At 42.0% G+C, this 22,334-nt stretch overlaps 1 protein-coding gene across 1 annotated transcript in view; it reads left to right on the top strand.

Annotated features, from left to right (window-relative positions):
* The window catches only part of LOC311148027 (tumor necrosis factor receptor superfamily member 5-like), a 120,731-nt gene that overhangs the window by 77,482 nt on the left and 20,915 nt on the right, over positions 1-22,334 (top strand). The gene's annotated exons all lie outside the window — the stretch shown is intronic.

Raw genomic sequence — 22,334 nt, forward strand, 5'->3', positions numbered from 1 at the left:
CCTATATTTGCATTTTATTTTTAATCCAAGTCCCGTCCCCGCAGGAGGCCTTTTGCCTTTTGGTCGGCCATCATTGTAAATAAGAATATGTTCTTAACTGACTTACCTGGTTAAATAAATAAATAAAAATAAAATACTGATTGGACATGATTGGACAGGTGAATTGGCTCCACATGGGTTTCACCTGTCATTTATATCTCAAGGAATGATGGAAGGCAGTGGTGGTCAGTACCGTTTAAGATTAGGGAGGGCGATTTATTTCTTTTTTATGAGCATGGCCTTATTTCTATTACAGCATATTGGATGACTGTAATTCATATTCTATACACCCAGCTCAATGTAACAGGCTAGGTTTAGGCTACTACATAATACTCTAATTTTCCCTATACCCATCATTAGATTGCTACAACCTAGCGTACGAATGAAAGTTTACAACGTAGGTGCACAAGTCGAGGGAAATATTTGAGTAATCAAGGTGACAGACAGTGACACATTCAATACCGCCTTGCACACTCTTGCCTGTATCTATCTGATCTAGGGTGTAATCATTAGTCCAAACAGTTGCAAACGAGTTTCTATTGGACAAATTCAGGTATGTTTATCCCTGTTTCGTTCCTTTTGCTTCTGTTCATGAAACGTTTTAACAGAATCAGTGGAATGAATACACCCCTGATCACCCGCAAACACAGTTCACTTTCATAGCAGCCACATACAAACAGCATGATCACTTTGCTTGTTGTATAATTCCTTCTCGCATCTATGCGCTCTCCTCTTCTCACCTTTTCCCTTCACTTGTGGACTTCAACAGCTGTCTATGACCAGGCGGAAAAAAACATTTTCCAAGCCATACCTTCCTACCATAACCACTACACACAGACTACATCGTTGTCACCATATTAGCTAACGTCATAGTCAACATAGCTACTAGAACTAACGCGTTAGTAAACCCGCTACAATCATGCAGTACAGTGTACAGTCAGCAAGCACTTTAGCAGTTACGCCGGTGGGACCCGGTGGCAATACATTTATAAAACCAAAAGCTTAGCCTGACTTGGAAGAGTTCCAGTGTTGGATAGCCATAGCAAGCTAGCTAACAAAGCATCCCTCTCTGTTTGAGCCGTGTGTTTGAGTAGGCTAAACAAGCTAGTTGCATTCACTAGCAAAGTAAGTGAACATGAAAAAACTACAACAAAATATAGCTAGCTCTTTCTCCTCTCTTGCTTCTCCTTCATTTTTGATGAAATTAATTTGTTCAAAACTGTTCAACTATTGTCTTTCTCTTTGTGTCAATTTGTTGTATTTTTTTTATTTAACCTTTATTTAACTAGGCAAGTAAATTACAAACAAATTCTTGTTTACAATGACGGCCTACCAAGTGGCAAAATCCTAGTTCGGGGACGGGGGCTGGGTTTACAAAAACAAACATACAGTTGAAGTCGGAAGTTTACATACACCTTAGCCAAATACATTTAAACTCAGTTTTTCACAATTCATTACATTTAATCCTAGTAAAAATTTCCTGTCTTAAGTCAGTTAGGATCACCACTTTATTTTAAGAATGTGAAATTTCAGAATAATAGTAGAGAGAATGATTTATTTAAGCTTTTATTACTTTCATCACATTCCCAGTGGGTCAGAAGTGTACATACACTCAATTAGTATTTGGTAGCATTGCCTTTAAATTGTTTAACTTGGGTCAAACGTTTCGGGTAGCCTTCCACAAGCTTCCCACAATAAATTGGGTGAATTTTGGACCATTCCTCCTGCAGAGCTGGTGTAACTGAGTCAGGTTTGTAGGCCTCCTTGCTCACACACATTTTTTCAGTTCTGCCCACAAATGTTCTATAGGAATGAGGTCAGGGCTTTGTGATGGCCACTCCAATACCTTGACTTTGTTGTCCTTAAGCCATTTTGCCACAACATTGGAAGTATGCTTGGGGTCATTGTCCATTTGGAAGACCCATTTGCGACCAAGCTTTAACTTCCTGACTGATGTCTTGAGATGTTGCTTCAATATATCCACATAATTTTCCTTCCTCATGATGCCATCTATTTTGTGAAGTGCACCAGTCCCTCCAGCAGCAAAGCACCCCCACAGCATGATGCTGCCACCCCCGTGCTTCACGGTTGAGATGGTGTTCTTCGGCTTGCAAGCCACCCCCTTTTTCCTCCAAACATAACGATGGTCATTATGGCCAGACAGTTCTATTTTTGCTTCATCAGACCAGAGGACATTTCTCCAAAAAGTACGATCTTTGTCCCCATGTGCAGTTGCAAACCGTAGTCTGACTTTTTTATGGCGGTTTTGGAGCAGTGGCTTCTTCCTTACTGAGCGGCCTTTCAGGTTATGTCGATATAGGACCCGTTTTACTGTGGATATAGATACTTTTGTACCTGTTTCCTCCAGCATCTTCACAAGGTCCATTGCTGTTGTTCTGGGATTGATTTGCACTTTTCGCACCAAAGTACGTCCATCTCTAGGAGACAGAACGCGTCTCCTTCCTGAGCGGTATGACGGCTGCGTGGTCCCATGGTGTTTATACTTGCGTACTATTGTTAGTACAGATGAATGTGGTACCTTCAGGCGTTTGGAAATTGCTCCCAATGATGAACCAGACTTGTGGAGGTCTACAATTTTTTTTCTGAGGTCTTGGCTGATTTCATTTGATTTTCTCATGATGTCAAGCAAAGAGGCACTGAGTTTGAAGGTAGGCCTTGAAATACATCCACAGGTACACCTCCAATTGACTCAAATGATGTCAATTAGCCTATCAGAAGCTTCTAAAGCCATGACATCATTTTCTGGAATTTTCCAAGCTGTTTAAAGGCACAGTCAACTTAGTGTATGTAAACTTCTGACCCACTGGAATTGTGATACAGTGAATTATAAGTGAAATAATCTGTCTGTAAACAATTGTTGGAAAAATTACTTGTGTCATGCACAAAGTAAATGTCCTAACCGACTTGCCAAAACTATAGTTTGTTAACAAGAAATTTGTGGAGCGGTTGAAAAACAAGTTTTAATGACAACCTAAGTGTATGTAAACTTCCGACTTCAACTGTATGTAGGACAAAACACACATCACGACACTACATAAAGAGAGACCTAAGACAACAACACAGCATGGCAGCAGCACAACATGGTAGCAGCACAAACATGGTACAAACTATGGTATTATTTTATGTATCATTAAGGCAAATGTTGGGAAATGTCAAAAGTAAAATATAGTAAACATGATTGACATTCTATAATCCAGATGTATGTTTAAATAAGCAATATAGCCAATACAGTGTGTAACCATGCCTTAATGTATGTATGTGTATTATTTTTGAGAAAGGGTCTGCCACCAATATAATGAGATAAGAGGAAGAGGTCATATGGAAAAGTTCACATAGCCTTTTTGGAGAAAAACAACATGTGACATCTAGACGTTGAAAGATAAGGGTGGCGTGGCCATGGAAGAAGTTAATCAATTACCCTAAGGGTAGCAACTGTGTATGCTATGTAAGGATGACTATGCGCTTGTATTTGTATAAAAGGAGATCTTTGAGCCAAGGAGAGCGAGTTGTTGCTCCATGGAGCAAAGCTCAGGCCTTGTTATTCAATAAAGTCTAAATTCTTAAATTCACAGGCTCCGATGTCTTGAGAGATATTTTTGAGTTGATTATCTAGTCAAATGTTTCTACAACAAAACATTGTTAGGCACAGACAACAGCACAAAGGGCAAAAAGGTAGAGACAACAATACATTACACAAAGCAGCCACAACTGTCAGTAAGAGTGTCCATGATTGAGGGTTTGAATGTAGAGATGGAGATAAAACTGTCCAGTTTGAGTGTTTTTTTTAGCTCGTTCTAGTCTCTAAATGCAGCGAACTGAAAAGAGGAGCGACCCAGGGATGTATGTGCTTTGGGGACCTTTAACAGAATTTGACTGGCAGAACAGGTGTTATATATGGAGTTTGAGGGTTGCAGTAGGTATCTCAGATAGGGGGGAGTGAGCAGAAGGTATCTCGTGAGTATTCTTCTTACCGAACCACATCACCTTTGTTTTACAACTCACCACATGTTAAGCACTGCAGTGCTAGCTAGCTGTAGCTTATGCTCTCAGTACTAGATTCGGCCTCGCCCGGACCATGAAAAACAGTCCCAGACCATTATTCCTCCGCCACCAAACTTTACAGTTGGCACTATGCATTGGGGCAGGTAGCGTTCTCCTGGCATCTGCCCAACCCAGATTTGTCCGTCGGACAGCCAGATGGTGAAGCGTTTCCACTGCTCCAGAGTCCAATGGCGACGCTTGGCATTGCACACGGTCATCTTAGGCTTGTGCGACTGCTCGGCCTTGAGAACCCATTTCATGAAGCTCCCAACGAACGGCTCTTGTGCTCCCGATAAACAGTTATTGTGCTGACATTGCTTCCAGAGGCAGTTTGGAACTCAGTATTGAGTGTTGCAACCGAGGACAGACGATTTTTACGCACATCAGCATTCGGCGGTCCTGTTCTGTGAGCTTGTGTGGCCTACCACTTCGCGGCTGAGCCGTTGTTGCTCCTAGACGTTTCCACTTCACAATAAAAGCACTTACAGTTGACCGGGCCAGCTTTAACAGGGCAGAAATTTGACAAACTGACTTATTGGAAAGGTGGCATCCTATGACTGTCCCACATTGAAAGTCACTGAGCTCTTCAGTAATCCATTCTACTGCCAATGTTAATCTATAGAGATTGCATGGCTGTGTGCTTGATTTTATACACCTGTCAGCAACGGGTGTGGCTGAAATTGCCAAATCCACTAATTTGAAGGAGTGTCCACATACTTATGTATATATAGTGTATCCATGAAGTGGCCAAACTTGTGATGCTATTTTACAAACTTGCTGATGATGGACTTGTAGACTGCTGCACCAAATAGGAACTGTTCCCGGAAATTCAGCTCATAGATCAGACTCAAAGCTGCCTGGCAGCTGGAATAATACAATTATTTGTGATTGTGTTGGTTTTATTAGACCATAAATTATGTTGTCAGCAAGTTCCTGAAAGTGCAAATAAAGAATCCTCTCTCTAGTCTACGCATGTGTGACTAGTGAAGATCGCAAGAGATGGAGTTTGGAAATATACTGAACAAAAATATAAAACGCAACATGCAACAATTTCAAAGATTTTGCTGAGTTACAGTTCATGTAAGGAAATCAGTCAATTGAAATAAATTCATTAGGCCCTAATCTATGCATTTCACATGACTGGGCAGGGGTGCAGCCATGGGTGGGTCTGGGAGGGCATAGGCCCACCCACTTGGGAGCCAGACCGACCCACTGGGGAGCAAGGCCCAGCCAATCAGAATGAGTTTTTCCCCATAAAAGGGCTTTATTACAGAAAGAAATACTCCTCCGCCGGATGTGGAGGTCCTGGGCTGGCGTGGTTTCACGTGGTCTGCGGTTGTGAGGCCGGTTGGACGTACTGCCAAATTCTTTAAAACGACGTTGGAGGCGGCTTAAACTAGAGAAATGAACATTAAATTATATGGCAACAGTTCTGATGGACATTCCAGTAGTCAGCATACAAATTGCACACTCCCTCAAAAACTTGAGACATCTGTGGCAATGTGTTGTGTGACAAAACTGCACATTTTAGAGTGGCCTTTTATTGTCCCCAGCACAAGATGCACCCGTGTAATGCTGTTTAATCAGCTTCTTGATATGCCTCACCTGTCAGGTGGATGGATTATCTTGGCAAAGGAGAATACTCACTAACAGAGATATAAACAAATTGATGGGCCAAATTTGAGATAAATAAGCTTTTTGTGCACATGGAAAATTTCTGGGATCTTTTATTTCAGCTCATGGGACCAACCCTTTACATGTTGCGTTTATATTTTTGTTCAGTATACATGGAAAACAAATTGGATTTGCAAGTCATGAACGTAGACCATCTCTTTATACAACTTTTAAAGGTGCAATATGCAGAAATCGCCATTTCCTGGTTGCTAAAATTATAATAGTTTGCCTAATTTCAGTTTATGCGACAAAACAAGCTATGTATAATGTAGAGAATCAGTGTACCATCTAAACCACTCTGGAATATCTTTTCAATAACCAAAAAAAGAAACTTAAGAACGGGAAGCATAGAAATAGTGCACTTAGGACAGATCTACTGCTTCTTAGACTTGCTTTCAATGAGAATGACAGATCAATAACTCACAGGAATGTTAATCTGACATCTCTGCCCAGTGGAGTGATCAAAGAGTTAACCAGGTGAACACACATTTCAATCGCTTTCATTTGACAGACTGATCTGACGTTGTGAATTACAAGGAATCCAGTCAACGGTCAGAGAGAGGTCCATCTGCCTTTGGTTGAGGACAATCAGAAGTGTCCATGAGCATCAGCAGAGCATCCTAAATTCTTCCCTAAATCTGCCCCCTCCCTCAGGTGTAAGATGACAGGCCTACTTATGTTACTACATTATTGAATGGATGAATCTGTACTCAAAGACCTTAGATTGCATTTACACATAGAATTGTGTTGTGCTTCTGTAACCATTCTCAGCTCGGAATGTTTTTCTCTGAAGCCTGCAGGTTAATGGCTGCAGAAAGGAACATGACCAGTTTAGTCTGCTTGGACCCAGGAGCAGCCAGAGAAGGTAATCAGAACAAGCCTAACTTCACCAGTACCACCATGTCTGAGGACACAGGGGGGAAGGTACCATGGTACATGACCCTACTACATGAGAAGGTACATCATTTTATACAGATTGCTTTGGCCCAGTCTGAAAACCTCCTTGTGTACACTTTTAATGTCCCCTAGTAGATCTAGAAGGATCTGATGGTTGCTAGCACTATGGTTGGCTCAGTGGGGTGTGCATCATATTAGAGGTTGGTATTGACTGTATTTGAGGAATTGTAATCCATCTTTTTACAGGAGCAGAACACACTGATGTTAGGTGAGGAAATCCCTCGCCTCTCAGTTTGAAGAGGTGAAGAAAGACCAAGAGATATCTGTGCTTCAGGAGAAGCTGACAGAACTGATCATTTCTCATAATGAGGAAGTGGCCAGAGGTCAGGTAGGAAGTAAGAACCTTTCTGCGCTGTACACTGAGAGTATCTCCCGAGTGGCGCAGTGGCTGTGCCACTAGAGATCCTGGTTCGAATCCAGGCTCTGTCGTAGCTGGCCATGACCGGGAGACCCATGGGGCGGCGCACAATTGGCCCAGGGTGGGGGAGGGAATGGCCGGCAGGGATGTAGCTCAGTTGGTAGAGCATGGCGTTTGCATCGCCAGGGTTGTGGGTTTGATTCCCACGGGGGGCCAGTATGAAAAATAAAAAGAATGTATGCACTCACTAACTAACTGTAAGTCGCTCTGGATAAGAGCGTCTGCTAAATGACTAAAACGTAAATGTAGTACAAAACATTAAGAACTGCTCTTATCATGACATAGACTGTCAGGCGCACCGTTTTGTGTCAATAACTGCAACGCTGCTGGGTTTTTCACACAACATTTTCCCGGTGTCCAGCCAACTTGACACAACTGTGGGAGGTATTGGAGTCAACATGGGCCAGCAGCCCTGTGGAACGCTTTCGACACCTTGTAGAGTCCATGCCCCGACGAATTGACGCTGTTCTGAAGGAAATGTTTGTTTTTTTGTACACTCAGTGTATATTTGAGTGCTTTGAGAGTGTACAATAATCATGTACTGATACATGTACTGAACAACAAGTTGTGACCTTTGTCCATTTGATAAGGTTTGATGGGTATACAGCCATATACTGATTACCACAGCAGTGCTCTAACTTTAACAGTACCATCTATCCCTCTGCCTTAAAACCCTCATGGTTGACTAAAATTGAATCTAAAACTACATTGTAAAAGAAACGAAAAAGAAAGTAAACCTTGAAACTTCAGGTTACAAGACTTTTCAAACTAAAACTGATACCAGATCCAACAGAGCACAGCACACATCTAGAATTAAATATAAAAACCTGTCAAACTAAAATAAAACAAATGAAAAGCCAAAATTGTATAGTGAAAATGAGGAGCTGAAGTAACCTTGGTCATCTCACATAGTTTTCTGTGTGTTTCTTTGTATTGAAGGTGGAGTTGATAGCGCGTCTGTCAGAAGAGGTCAGGAATCTGAGGGAGGTGGAGAAGGAGGAGCCAGCAGATAGCCAGGCTAGAAGAGGAGCTCCACAGGCTGAGAGAGGCAAGCCCTGGGTGGGGTCCTGAACATGGAGGGTTCCTAACGTAATGTTTTCTTCTTGTATAAGACCTAAAACGAATCTAATCTTGCATGGTGGCCTTGTCTGTGTCTTGGAACAAGGCCACAAACACAGCTCTTTCAGTGTGATTATGCCTCTGCTATCTAAAATTGTGAGAAGTCTTGCAGAGCTTTTAATGAAACCTAAAAGATGATTGGCAAGTTGTGTAAAAGAACGGTGACACAGAGCTGTCTTTAATACTGACTTGTAAAGGAAATCATTCAGTGATCATTATCAAAAAGAGATCATCATCAAAATTAAATATGATTGGCTCGTTAGACCTTTTAAATGTACAGTATGGAGGCTCAGAATCCCTGCTTCAATGAGAGAACCTGAATGTGGTTGAGTCAAGTGAAGCAAGTCATAACCTCCCAACTAATCCTGTATTCTGACTGTTGTCATAGAATGCTTGCTACTGCTCATCAGTCCATGTCCATATCACCATGTCATAATGTGCTAGAAAATAATATATAATCTGTTTTGATGAGTCTGCACTAGTTAGTCCATTGTAACAAAAGGCATGTTTATTATTTGACAAAGCATACTGTGCCTTCAGAAAGTATTCACACCCCTTGACTTATTCCAAATGTTTTTTAAAGCCTGAATTCAAAATGGATTTAATAGATTTTATTTCTCACCCATCTATACACAATACCCCATAAAGAGAAAGTGAAACATGTTTTTTGGCATTTTTGCAAATGTATTGAAAATTAAATATATAAATATCTCATTACTTTGTAGAAGGGTATTTCTATAAATAATGGGGCCAATGTGTGACAATGGGATCACATTTTCAAAATGTTTTTTTATGCAGAGTAGCGCAACATTCTTCAATTGAAGCGGCAGGAAACAAATGAAAGTGGCGACATCTCTCACAAAAACGGATAAAAAATGAAATCACGGATAATTATAAGGGAGCACGATAACTTATAAATTGGCTATTTGGACTTTTCAAGCACCAAATTGAGGAAATGTCAGATGTTCAAGGTAGGCCTATTCCAGTACTTGAATGTCTGAACTCCAAATTCAAGTTCAAATAGGCTACTTCAAGCCCCTTGTATTGTTTAAAATTGCAGGTGTAACATAGAAAACCAAATTTATTTGTCATGTTATTTCATTACCAGATCATATTGTGAATAAGCCCACTATGCTATGTAATGTGTTGTCATTATGCGTGTTGTGCAATAGTCTATCCTACGCTGCAACCTGGTCTCAGAGCATTTCGTATTATTCTGTATATAAAACCAAGACACTCCTTTTAGTATGATATCTATTAAATAATAAAATAATAATAATATGCCATTTAGCAGACGCTTTTATCCAAAGCGACTTACAGTCATGCGTGCATACATTTTTGTGTATGGTCCCGGGGATCGAACCCACTACCTTGGCGTTACAAGCGCCGTGCTCAACCAGTTGAGCTACAGAGGACTTTTGGATGTCCATCATTTATTTTGTATGATATGTTACGCATTACAATTCGTATGATATGTTACGAATTGCATTTCGTACATTATGTTTTGAATTTGCAAAAGTAAAATAAGGTATGAATCTGCTAAACGTATGATATGTTACCAATTTCAATTTGTTGTAGCTAACGTTCGCTAGGTGGCTAACGCTAACTAGCTGGCTAACGTTAGCTAGGCTAGCCCACTCAGCACGTGACGTCCATGGATGTCGAAATATGAGCAATATCAGGTCCGTCCGTCGTGGCTGATATTTCGCCCAAAAATAGTCTGTCCGTTTTGGTCCAAATTTAGCCGAAGATCAGCCTGACCGCTAGCTTGCTGTACTCATTGAAAACATGAGATCCAGCAAAATAATCATACATTTTGTAGGCTTTATTGATTAAATTATGGTGGCTTCATGGAAATATCCACAATAAAATATTCATAAAATATAGATTTTTTCCCCCAACATTTTCTACATTGTAGAATAATAGTGAAGACAGCAAAACTATGAAATAACACATATGGAATCATGTAGTAACCAAAAAAGTGTTAAACAAATCAAAATATATTTTAGATTTTAGATTCTTCAAAGTAGCCACCGTTTTCCTTGATAACAACTTTGCACACTCTTGGCATTCTCTCAACCAGCTTCATGAGGAATGCTTTTCCAACAGTCTTGAAGGAGTTCCCACATATGCTGAGCAATTGTTGGCTGCATTTCCTTCACTCTGCCATCCAACTCATCCCAAACTATCTCAATTGGGTTGAGGTCGGGGGATTGTGGAGGCCAGGTCATCTGATGCAGCACACCATCACTCTCCTCCTTGGTCAAATAGCCCTTACACAGCCTGGAGGTGTGTTTTGGGTCATTGTCCTGTTGAAAAACAAATGATAGTCCCACTAAGCACAAACCAGATGGGATGGCGTATCGCTGCAGAATGCTGTGGTATCCATGCTGGTTAAGTGTGCCTTGAATTCTAAATAAATCACAGTGTCACCAGCAAAGCACCCCACACCATAACACCTCCTCCTCCATGCTTTATGGTGGGAACTACACTTGCGGAAATCATCCGTTCACCCACACCGCGTCTCACAAAGACACGGCGGATGGAACCAAAAATCTCCAATTTGGACTCCAGACCAAAGGACAAATTTCCACCTGTCTAATGTCCATTGCTCGTGTTTCTTGGCCCAAGCAGGTCTCTTCTTATTATTGGTGTCCTTTAGTAGTGGTTTCTTTGCAGCAATTCGACCATGAAGGCGTGATTAACACAGTCCCCTCTGAACAGTTGATGTTGAGATGTGTCTGTGATTTGAACTCTGTGAAGCATTTATTTGGGCTGCATCTGAGGCTGGTAACTCTAATGAACTTATCCTCTGCAGCAGAGGTAACTCTGGGTCTTCCATTCCTGTGGTGGACCTCATGAGAGCCAGTTTCATCATAGTGCTTGATGGTTTTTGCGACTACACTTGAAGAAACTTTCAAAGTTCTTGAAATGTTCCGTATTGACTAACCTTAATGTTATCCTAATGGCGCCAGAGAAGATGGCTGCCGTTTTACAGCCCTCTAACCAATTGTACTATTATGTGTGTTTTTCCGCGTTATTTGTAACTTATTTTGTACATAATGTTTCTGCCATCGTCTTTTATAACCAAAAAGACCTTCTGGATATCAGGACAGCGATTACTCACCTCGTATTGGACGAAGATTTTTTCTTCAACGGGGCGGCCGTGAAGGATATCCTACAGACACCCGACAAGGCCCAAATCCCTGTCATTCGCATGAGGAAGAGACGGAGATATCGTGGACGTAGGTCAGGGTGCCTTGTAAGGATCCGACGGCGAGCGAGTAAACTGCCACTCCCATCAATCCTATTAGCCAATCTTCAATCACTTGAGAATAAATTGGATGATTTAAGATTACGGTTATCCTACCAACGGGACATTAAAAACTATAATATATTATGTTTCACCGAGTCGTGGCTGAACGACGACATGGACAACATACAGCTAGCGGGCTATACGCTACATCGGCAGGATAGAATGGCTGACTCCGGTAAGACAAGGGGTGGCGGTCTGTGTATATTTGTAAACAACAGCTGGTGCACAAAATCAAATACTAAGGAAGTCTCGAGGTTTTGCTCGCCTGAGGTAGAGTATCTGTTATGTGAATTATTTAACAAACTATTTTAGTGTCTCTGTGCGTCTCCCAAAAGGTTGTAAGTCTTTTGGGATTTAAGTAACGGCCAGAGTCCCGGTCTGCATAGTCAGAGATATTTATTCATTGAGAATTCTGCCATCACAATTTCAGAGTCCATCTTTTATACTCATACGTCATACAAAAAGAAATCCCTTCCCTCTGTAGGCAGGCTGTAGTTTTCCACTCTAAAACTGCTCTACTGACCTTCAGTTCACACACACACACATATACACACATGCATACACACATACATACACACACACACACACATATCCTACTCCCTGCTTTACTCAGTTATTGCCGTTCTCACAATATTCTGCACCATGTTTTCATAACAGTTTCTCCCCTCCCTAAATTGGGAGGCCTCTTTATCTTAGTTTCTCAGTTGTCTTTGTTGTCTGGCCTGACTCTTACTCACATTGCTAAATAGTGGCTCAATGCCATAGCCTTTACTGGTCCTACACTCACACATTATACACAGTTTCAGGGTGTAATAATTAGTTATTAATAATTAATCTATCAATTCCACCCTTTGACTAAATATTACACACATACAAAATATATGTTGTTATAGAAATGAATCACACTCATTGAAGTATATAAGTTGGTTTGCATATTAAAACATTACAGGTTCATCAGGGTTACCCCATGATTAAAAGCATAACGTTACTTTTTAGCAATGGTAACTAGTACATCATACTTAAAACGAGACTTTAATAAACAAAAGATCATTACAATAACTTTTAAACTAGAGATTTATAGTTCTAGGAAAACATCCAGTCTCAAACTATCTGGATCATCGTCGTCCTCCACCAAGCCTGGTAGGTCATATCCTTCAGTCGGAGTCCGGGATTGGGCCGTATCTCACCATCTGTTGGGAAACCGCCTTGCTCACCAACCCTCAGACACAGGGAATAAGACAACATCCACAAAGAACAAGTATACCCATAGAAGCTATAACTTCACCCAGAATAGTTACAACAATAGTTTTCCATTTACCAAATATGTTATCAAACTAACCGTTTAGGGAGCTATCAATACCAGAGTTCTCAGCCAGTTCGTTCGCCAGCGTGGTGAGTCCCTGAAGCGCTTTGGTCACGGACCCGTCCGGTGCTGTATTGTTGGGGATGAAAGTACAGCACATAGATCCAAACAGAACACAAACCCTGTCCCGCTCAGCCAAAAGCATATCTAAAGCTATTCTATTCTGCCATGCTATTAAGCTAGTTGCCGCTGTCTGCTCAGCTAATCCCTTTATTGCATCACGAGTGTAGTTTATAAATCTTTGCTGGTTATAGTAAACATAATTCATCCAACCTACGCTTTTATTAATTGTTGACCACCAGAAAATACTTGATTCAAACCCAGCTGCGATTTGATTCCTAGCTTTGAATTGTTCTGGAACCCCTTGAGGTACTCCTATCCCATCAATATATATCCTTTCATCAAAGGATCCCGGGAGGAGGTCCTACTTTCTACGTGACAACTCACCAGTCTCTGACACGTTAGATTTTTTTCATATGTAGGTGAGTTCACAATCTGTTATCACCACACAACCATCAGATGTCAGCACGGGCCTGGTTTTGGTTCCTAAAATCCTCTGGCTGCAACAAAGAGGAGAGATTAGTCATGGTCTCTTTAGGTGTGACATTCTCTGTGTGGAGCTAAAATGCCCTACCCTGTATCCTATCCTTACTAGTCCTAGAAAAACAATAATAAGAATCCCCTGAGACTTCAAACGGAGGCAACCTAGGTCGGGGTGACTTTGTTATCAGGGGATACAGAAAGTGCAAATTACTACAAGACTCTTTCACCACATTCCCAGGTGGCTTGCATGGAGGATAAACCTGACAGAGTCAAAGCCTGTCAAGGGGAACGGAGTAGTTGTTAACCCTGGTTTGGCTGTCCCACAGGCAAAACAGTCCTCTTTAGACATAGTTCTTGCCGTATACTGAATCCATTCCAACCACAGGTTAAGATTTCTATACCCCGTTTCCACCTGTACTACTTCCTTCAGGTCTATAGTTTGCACTATCTTCACCACGGCCCCGGTCTCACTACCTCCCTCAGAGAGGTTTACTCTATAGGGTGCCCCAGTTGAAGAAGATATCTCACTTGTCAGGTCTGTAATCTGTTTTAGCATAGTTCAGACTTTCAGACAGTACCTACCATCATATGGGTCGCACTGCCATTTCTGATAATTCCCTACTTTCACAATACTACACCTGTCCCTGAACTGTGTATGGAGATTGACATATCCCCCCCCGCTTGGTATAAGCAACTACATAGTCCCAGGATGTACATGGTGACATACATATGGTGATGTCCTTCCCTAAAGTCCCTAGAATTTCCCCTTTCCCTACGTCTAGCTGTCTCCTATGCCTTTTCAACTTGTGTTAGGTTAACTACCACTTCTGGCTGAAACAGGAAGGTCCGTGTGTGTTAGGAATATGGCCCCCACAATCAGACAGCTACCTACCGTCGGGAGACCTGTGAATCCCCACCCTCGCCCTGAGAACATGTCAGATGCCAGAGGCCAACCCATTGCTTTACCTTCTATCGAACTCACACAGGGATGATCAGACAGGGTAAGGGAATCTTCGTTAAGGAGCCAACCCCCGAGCCCTAGTGGTGATCGGATCTTTCTCCTAACTCTGTGTTTGTTCGTCAGGTGTAGCTGGTTTTACCTTTTTACAGTGTGTGACATGCACCCAGATGGATCTCTCAGCTATTCTGCTGGCAAAGGCAGTACTTGGTAGGGCCCTTCCCGCCAGGCCTGCTTCAGTCTCCTGGTTAGATAGAGTGGGTCACCTTCTCCTTTAATTCACCTGTGGGGGCACAAAACCTCTGACATACAGGTGTGGTTAATAAACTACCTTCTCACGTGTTCTGCTAGGGTGCTCTCTAGTTCTATGTCTGCCTGTCTGGTCCTGCCAACTGTGGCATTCTGTAAGGTCTTCCAAACACTTTCTCAAAGGGGGATAACCAATCTTTATCTGGGGTTACTCTAAATTTCTTCCCTTCACTCCGTGATAACTCTATAAAATCCATTTCCAATTGCTGGAAAGGGTACTTAGCCGGAGGATACTCACCCTGAGGTGCCCTTTGTCTGCCCTGGTGATTATTTTGAGCACAGATAACACATCTTTTTTTTTTAAATAATTAGTAATCCCATGTGCAACAAAGTGTTGTCTAATCTGTTCTACCATCCATCCCTCCTTTTGACACATGTCACTGCCCATGTGTCAATATTATCACCTACCTAACAATCACTTAGGTAATATTGGTAATTTATCATCCAATTGCCATCCCTTATTTTTATTTATTGGTAAAATAAACTATCTTAAAGTCCTCCTCTCATGCCTTTAGAATTTACCAGTGTGGATGATTAATTAACACCATAAAGTTAAAACAGAGTTCAGAGGCAATTGAAATATCATCCCATAGAATACCAAACATTACCATTATTCTAAATATTTAATAAATGTTACTTATCCCAAGTGTTCATTAATCCTCATGACATTCATTCTCATAAGAAATCATATATACCCCAAACTCAGCCAAAACCTAAAAAACTCCATAAAATTCACTGTGTGCTCCTCTAAGACCTATCACCCTTGACCTGCTGAAAACCCCCAAAAATTTAAACAACAAGGCTTTATAAACATCATACTAGGTCTGTTTTATTTGAAAACCCCAATTAAAAAACAACAACCAAACAGCCAGGTCATGAGGACTCCTGATTTCTCTCTTCCCCTTCTGCCTACAGTTTCTTAACTGGTGCCCTTTCCTTGCACAGTAACTACACGGTTCCTCACATTCTCTAGCAAAATGTCCCGTTTTGTCACAATTGTAACACTTCCACTCACTCCTGTCTCCACTATTACCATTTCCTTCTTGTCTGTCTTTGCTACCGTAACCTCTCTTCTCTCCTAGGTATTGACTAATAGTCTCACTGTCTCTAATTCAACACAAAACCCCATCATCCAATGTACTCCCAGCAGAACTGAAAAAAAAAAAAAAACAGACTGTGATTTCCAGGACACTGCACCTTTGTTTCTGGCCTCACTATCTCCCCGGGAATTGGCCCTCCCTCAAGGTCCCTCCCAATCTGCTCTTGGTAAACTGCAAACCTTTTATTGCTTCTGGTTTCATAGGGTATTGCTTCTGATATGGCCTATGATTAGATTTGGGTATCACCTGTACTGGAATTACCCCTTTTATTAATCCTACGTCTGCTGGACCCCGGGACCACAAATGCTCTGGAACTTCTTTTAAGTCTGACTCCTGTTGTTCTGTCAACAGGTATTCCTCTCAGCATCTGCTATTCTCATCTTAATGTACTATCTGTGGATGGGCTGTGTTGATCGCCACTCACAATATTGACCCAATCAGTGATCCTCTTACCCTTGGATACCCACTGGCCCATGTCTTTCCAGTCCTCTGCTGGCTCCTTTGCTAGGGACACATGTGGGCTCCATATTTCCCTGAACAGTCTCTGACTTTGGGGCCCTATTTCCACCTCCACTACTGCGTGGGTGTTGTCATAGTGAAACCATTTCAAGGCTATAGTCCTTTCTGTGGTATTAAATAATGCTTTCTCATAGATTGCATCTGGACCTGGGTGTTTGTTATACCAGAGAGTACAGTGTAGGTCATCGGGGGACATTTTAGTGGGGCCTGGTACTACATCATCAGCAAGTTCCATCAAGGTTCGGGGAATATCAGTTATTCCCCCCCTAAACAAATCTTGCCTATCCCAATAACATGGCTCCCCTTCCCCACAGACCACCCTATTGTCTCTGACTATGTGTACTTTCATTCCCCTCTCAGCGGAAATGACAGCCACATTCAATTTAGTCATTACATCACGTCCTAGTAAATTTACCCGACACAGCTTAGATATCAGGATGGGTATGGTTGCCTCTCATCCTGATTGGTCATGTTTCAGGGTTATTGGGGCTGATAACCTTTCAATAAATTGATGACCAGAGGCAGATCGCACTATGATTTTTTCCCCATCAATCCTGACTCCATCTGGCTTGTCTGTTGCACAGGTTGCTGTCCTGCAGGCTCCCGTATCACAAAGGAATTTAATTTTCATACCCATTACTGTCAATGTCAAATAAGGTTTCTGTTCCTGTTGAAGTGCTAAGTCAATAGTAGCCAATTCAAACACCTCACAATTTGGATCAAAGGGTTGCTTAGTCTTCCCCCCACTAGAGTCTACTATTTCTCCCTCAAGGACTAGTCACGCCTTATCTTCCTCTTCCTCACGCTCAAAGCTGGGGGGTGGACTTCTCTCTCTCTCTCTTCTCTCTTTTCTCTCCTGTCTGACTTTCTCTGCCCTTGTCTGGTACTCCTCTACCTCTGGCTCTTCCTCACCTTCATCTTCCCTTCCTCCTCCAGCCCCTTCTTCCTCATAGGGAGGTGGGGCCGGATGGGGGGGCAACATTATTCCCCTGCACTCTCCTTCTCCTCCCTACGTATTCATCATCTGGATTTTCTCTCCATGCCTGGTCTGCCAAGTTTGGATATAACCTTTCTGCCCTCTGCTCTGGGGGAGGCACGGAGACCTCAACCTTCACTTCTCTTTCCCTCTCACTCACTTCTCTTTTCTTCCTGCCTTATCTCCTCTCTCTCCTAAGTTTCTAGTTCTACCCGCCATCTCTCCCAGAGTGGCAATTAGTTACTCTGCATCTTCCTCTTCTTTCTTGGCTCTGTCCTGTCTGTTATTCTGCTCATGATGGATTGCATGTCTCTCTGAGGCTATTACACAATTCAGTTATTTTCCCAACATACTCTCCGTAATCGGCCCATGGCAAAAGTGTCCTCTGGGCATCCCCTGAAACCCACTGCCCTCTAACGGCAGCCCAAACCTTACTATTCCTGTTTTGGGGTGGGTCATTCCTTCTACCGCTCTGGCCACGTCCTCTGTGTTCATGGCCTGTCTGCTAAATGGCATATTATTATTATTACTGTATACATCTAAGGTTGCTGGGGCCCCTTTCATTCCCCGCCAATAGATTAGGTAAGGCTATCAGTGGGTACTGGCCCCCTCCTACTCTCTCTCTCTCTCACTGCTTATTTCTCCTTTACACACCTTATGTATCTGTTTAAGCATGGATTGGAGTTTATCTGCGTCTAGACGTCCCTCAAAACCATACCTCTCCCTCCACCTGGTTACATAATGGAGATTTCTTCTATCCCTGGATTCCATTTTAATTACATCAAGTATTTCTCGTCCCCAGTAAATTCTGGGACCTCTTGTGAGGATTTGCCCCCCCCCATGGTTGGTACTGTTAAAAATCCCTTAGCCACCTCTTCTATATAACAAGTCAATTTAACAAGTAATTCAAAATAGCTTCACACAACAACACCTTGAATCACCCCTTCCTGTATATGTAATCTTGACTAGTCCCACAGAATTATCTCATACTTTTACAGAGGGATTGATCCCCACAATGTAATCTTGATAATTCCTGACAGTCTCATACAACAGGAATGGGTTCTCCCTCCTCTATACAACCACCTCTATGTAGTCTTGACTAGTCCCCCAGAATTATCTCATACTTTTACAGAGGGATTGATCCCCACAATGTAATCTTGATAATTCCTGACAGTCTCATACAACAGGAATGGGTTCTCCCTCCTCTATACAACCACCTGGAATTATTCATGTGACTTTTGAGCAAACATTAGGTCTCACACGTATACAACCTTACATGATTATTGGTGTTGTATCGGTAACCTGGAGTTTATAAGGCTCCAGAACGGATAGAGTTACAGCAAAATCTACAGTTGTTTGTGACTTTTGACTTAACTAATATTCTATTTCTCACACATGCTATTTTAATTCCTTCTGGTGTACTTTTTGTATTTGTTTAACCCGGATTATTTGTTGACTGCTCAATAATCTCTTACAGGTTACATCCCATAGGTGTACTTTTAATAGTTCCTTATATTTCAACACCGGGTAGTTTCTTTTGGTAATGGCCTATTACCGTGAATCATTACGGACCCACCACCAGGTTGACTAGTCCCCCAGAATTATCTCATACTTTACGGAGGAGTCTATCCTCACAATGTAATCTTGATAATTCCTGACAGTCAACCCCACATTTCACTTAAAATGGCTACGCATTGATCAATTTGCTACTTTTCAATATTTTAGCAAGTTCTCAAATCAATTTCACCAAGTTAATGAATAAAGACTACTGACCTTATCCTTGCAGCCGAGATTCAATGTAGGTTTGGATTCCGTCACCGTCTCTGTCATTAATCAGGTGTCCTCTGGCCTGTTTTAACCCTTAATGTCAAAGGGCAGGACTTTCTATTTACGAATGTATCATTCGCCCGTCGACGGTTTTCAGAGTTACCTGGAATGACAGAAACAGGGTATTGGAGTCCGGCTCAGAAGGACCAAGCTGTTATGTGAATTATTTAACAAACTATTTTAGTGTCTCTGTGCGTCTCCCAAAAGGTTGTAAGTCTTTTGGGATTTAAGTAACGGCCAGAGTCCCGGTCTGCATAGTCAGAGATATTTATTCATTGAGAATTCTGCCATCACAATTTCAGAGTCCATCTTTTATACTCATACGTCATACAAAAAGAAATCCCTTCCCTCTGTAGGCAGGCTGTAGTTTTCCACTCTAAAACTGCTCTACTGACCTTCAGTTCACACACACACACATATACACACATGCATACACACATACATACACACACACACACACATATCCTACTCCCTGCTTTACTCAGTTATTGCCGTTCTCACAATATTCTGCACCATGTTTTCATAACAGTTTCTCCCCTCCCTAAATTGGGAGGCCTCTTTATCTTAGTTTCTCAGTTGTCTTTGTTGTCTGGCCTGACTCTTAAAAAAAAAAAAAAGTCTAGACCACCTTTACTCCACACGCAGAGACAAACATACAAAGCTCTCCCTCGCCCTCCATTTGGCAAATCTGACCATAACTCTATCCTCCTGATTCCTGCTTATAAGCAAAAACTAAAGCAGGAAGCACCAGTGACTCGGTTAATAAAAAAGTGGTCAGATGACGCCTGATCACCAACAACGATGAGACAGCCTATAGGGAGGAGGTCAGAGACCTGGCCGTGTGGTGCCAGGATAACAACCTCTCCCTCAACGTGACCAAGACAAATGAGATGATTGTGGACTACACGAAAAAAAAGAGGACTGAGCACGCCCCCATTCTCATCGACGGGGCTGTAGTGGAACAGGTTGAGAGCTTCAAGTTCCTTGGTGTCCACATCACCAACGAACTATCATGGTCCAAACACACCAAGACAGTCGTGAAGAGGGCACGACAAAGCCTATTCTCCCTCAGGAGACTGAAAAGATTTGGCATGGGTCCTCAGATCCTCAGAAAATTCTACAGCTGCACCATCGAGAGCATCCTGACTGGTTGCATCACCGCCTGGTATGGCAACTGCTTGGCCTCTGACCGCAAGGCACTACAGAGGGTAGTGCGTACAGCCCAGTACATCACTGGGGCCAAGCTTCCTGCCATCCAGGACCTCTATACCAGGTGGTATCAGAGGAAGGCCCTCAAAATTGTCAAAGACTCCAGCCACCCTAGTCATAGACTGTTCTCTCTGCTACCGCACGGCAAGCGGTACCGGAGTGCCAAGTCTAGGTTCAAAATACTTCTCAACAGCTTCTACCCCCAAGCCATAAGTCTCCTGAACAGCTAATCATGGCTACCCGGACTATTTGCACTGCCCCCCCACCCCATCTTTTTACGCTGCTGCTACTCTGTTAATTATTTATGCATAGTCACTTTAACTCTACCCACATGTACATATTACTTCAACTACCTCAACTAGCCGGTGCCCCCGCACATTGACTCTGCACCGGTACCCCCCTGTATATATACATTTACATTTTAGTCATTTAGCAGACGCTCTTATCCAGAGCGACTTACAGTTAGTGAATACATATTTTTATTTTTTTTATACTGGCCCCCCGTGGGAATCGAACCCACAACCCTGGCGTTGCAAACGCCATGCTCTATCAACTGAGCTACATCCCTGCCGGCCATTCCCTCCCCTACCCTGGGCCAATTGTGCGCCGCCCATGAGTCTCCCGGTCGTGGCCGGCGGCGACAGAGCCTGGATTCGAACCAGGATCTCTAGTGGCACAGTTAGCACTGCGATGCAGTGCCTTAGACCACTGCGCCACTCAGGAGTCATATAGCCTCCCTACTGTTATTTTATTTTACTTCTACTCTTTTTTTCTCAACACTCTTTTGTTGTTTTACTTTACTTTTTTATTAAAAATAAATGCACTGTTGGTTAAGGGCTGTAAGTAAGCATTTCACTGTAATGTCTGCACCTGTTGTATTCGGCGCATGTGGCCAATAAAATACTTTGATTTGATTTGATTTGAACTCTTGTGGCAAGAGAGGACATTCTTCTCAAAGCTGTCATCAAGGCAAAGGGTGGCTATTTGAAAAATCTCAAAAATATTTAGATTTTTTAACAGTTTTTTGGTTACTACATGATTCCATATGTGTTATTTCATAGTTTTTATGTCTTCACTATTATTCTACAATGTAAAAATTAAGAAAAACCGTGGAATGAGTAGGTCTGTCCAAACTTTTGACTGGTACAGTATATCTAATAATATCCAACTGGTGTTAGACCTTATTGACTCTTCTGATCTAATCTTCGAAGATAGTTTTATTGTCTTAGACTTTTATAAAGCCTTCGATACAGTGGAACGTGAGTTTATATTTCTCTCGCTTGAGAAATGTGGTTTTGGGGAATTATTTTGTAGTACTATTAAAACGCTTTATATGAATGAATAGTCCTATGTAGCTCAGTTGGTAGAGCATGGTGCTTGCAACGCCAGGGTTGTGGGTTTGATTCCCACGGGGGGCCAGTATGAAAAAACAAACAACATTAACAAAAATAATTATGCACTCACTAACTGTAAGTTGCTCTGGATAAGAGCGTCTGCTAAATGACTAAAAATTTTTAAATGAATGGGAACAGTTCCATTAAATTAAAGCATGCCACTTCTCCTAGATCTGATTTGAAAAGAGGAATTAGGCAAGGTTGCCCAATCGTGCCATCTCTTCCTGCTTGCAACCCAACTTCTGACAAGTTTTGTTAAATCCAGCGATATACAAGGGATCTCTATTGCTGACAGAGATATTATCATAAGTCAGCTTGCAGATGACACCTCCCTCTTTTTGAAAGATGCTGACCAGATTCCTAGAGCAGTCAATGTGATAAATATTTTTTCCAAAGCATCTGGTCTTTGCCTAAACCTTAATAAGTGTGAATTGTTTGCTGTTAAAGACTGTGATACTCTCTATCTGCAATATTCCAGTCAAGGAAAAAGTAATATACCTTGGGATTACCATATCTAAGGATCAACAGGAAAGATGCTCATTAAATGTCAT

This window comes from Coregonus lavaretus, assembly GCF_964263955.1.
Source record: "Coregonus lavaretus genome assembly, chromosome: 20".
Taxonomy (NCBI): domain Eukaryota; kingdom Metazoa; phylum Chordata; class Actinopteri; order Salmoniformes; family Salmonidae; genus Coregonus; species Coregonus lavaretus.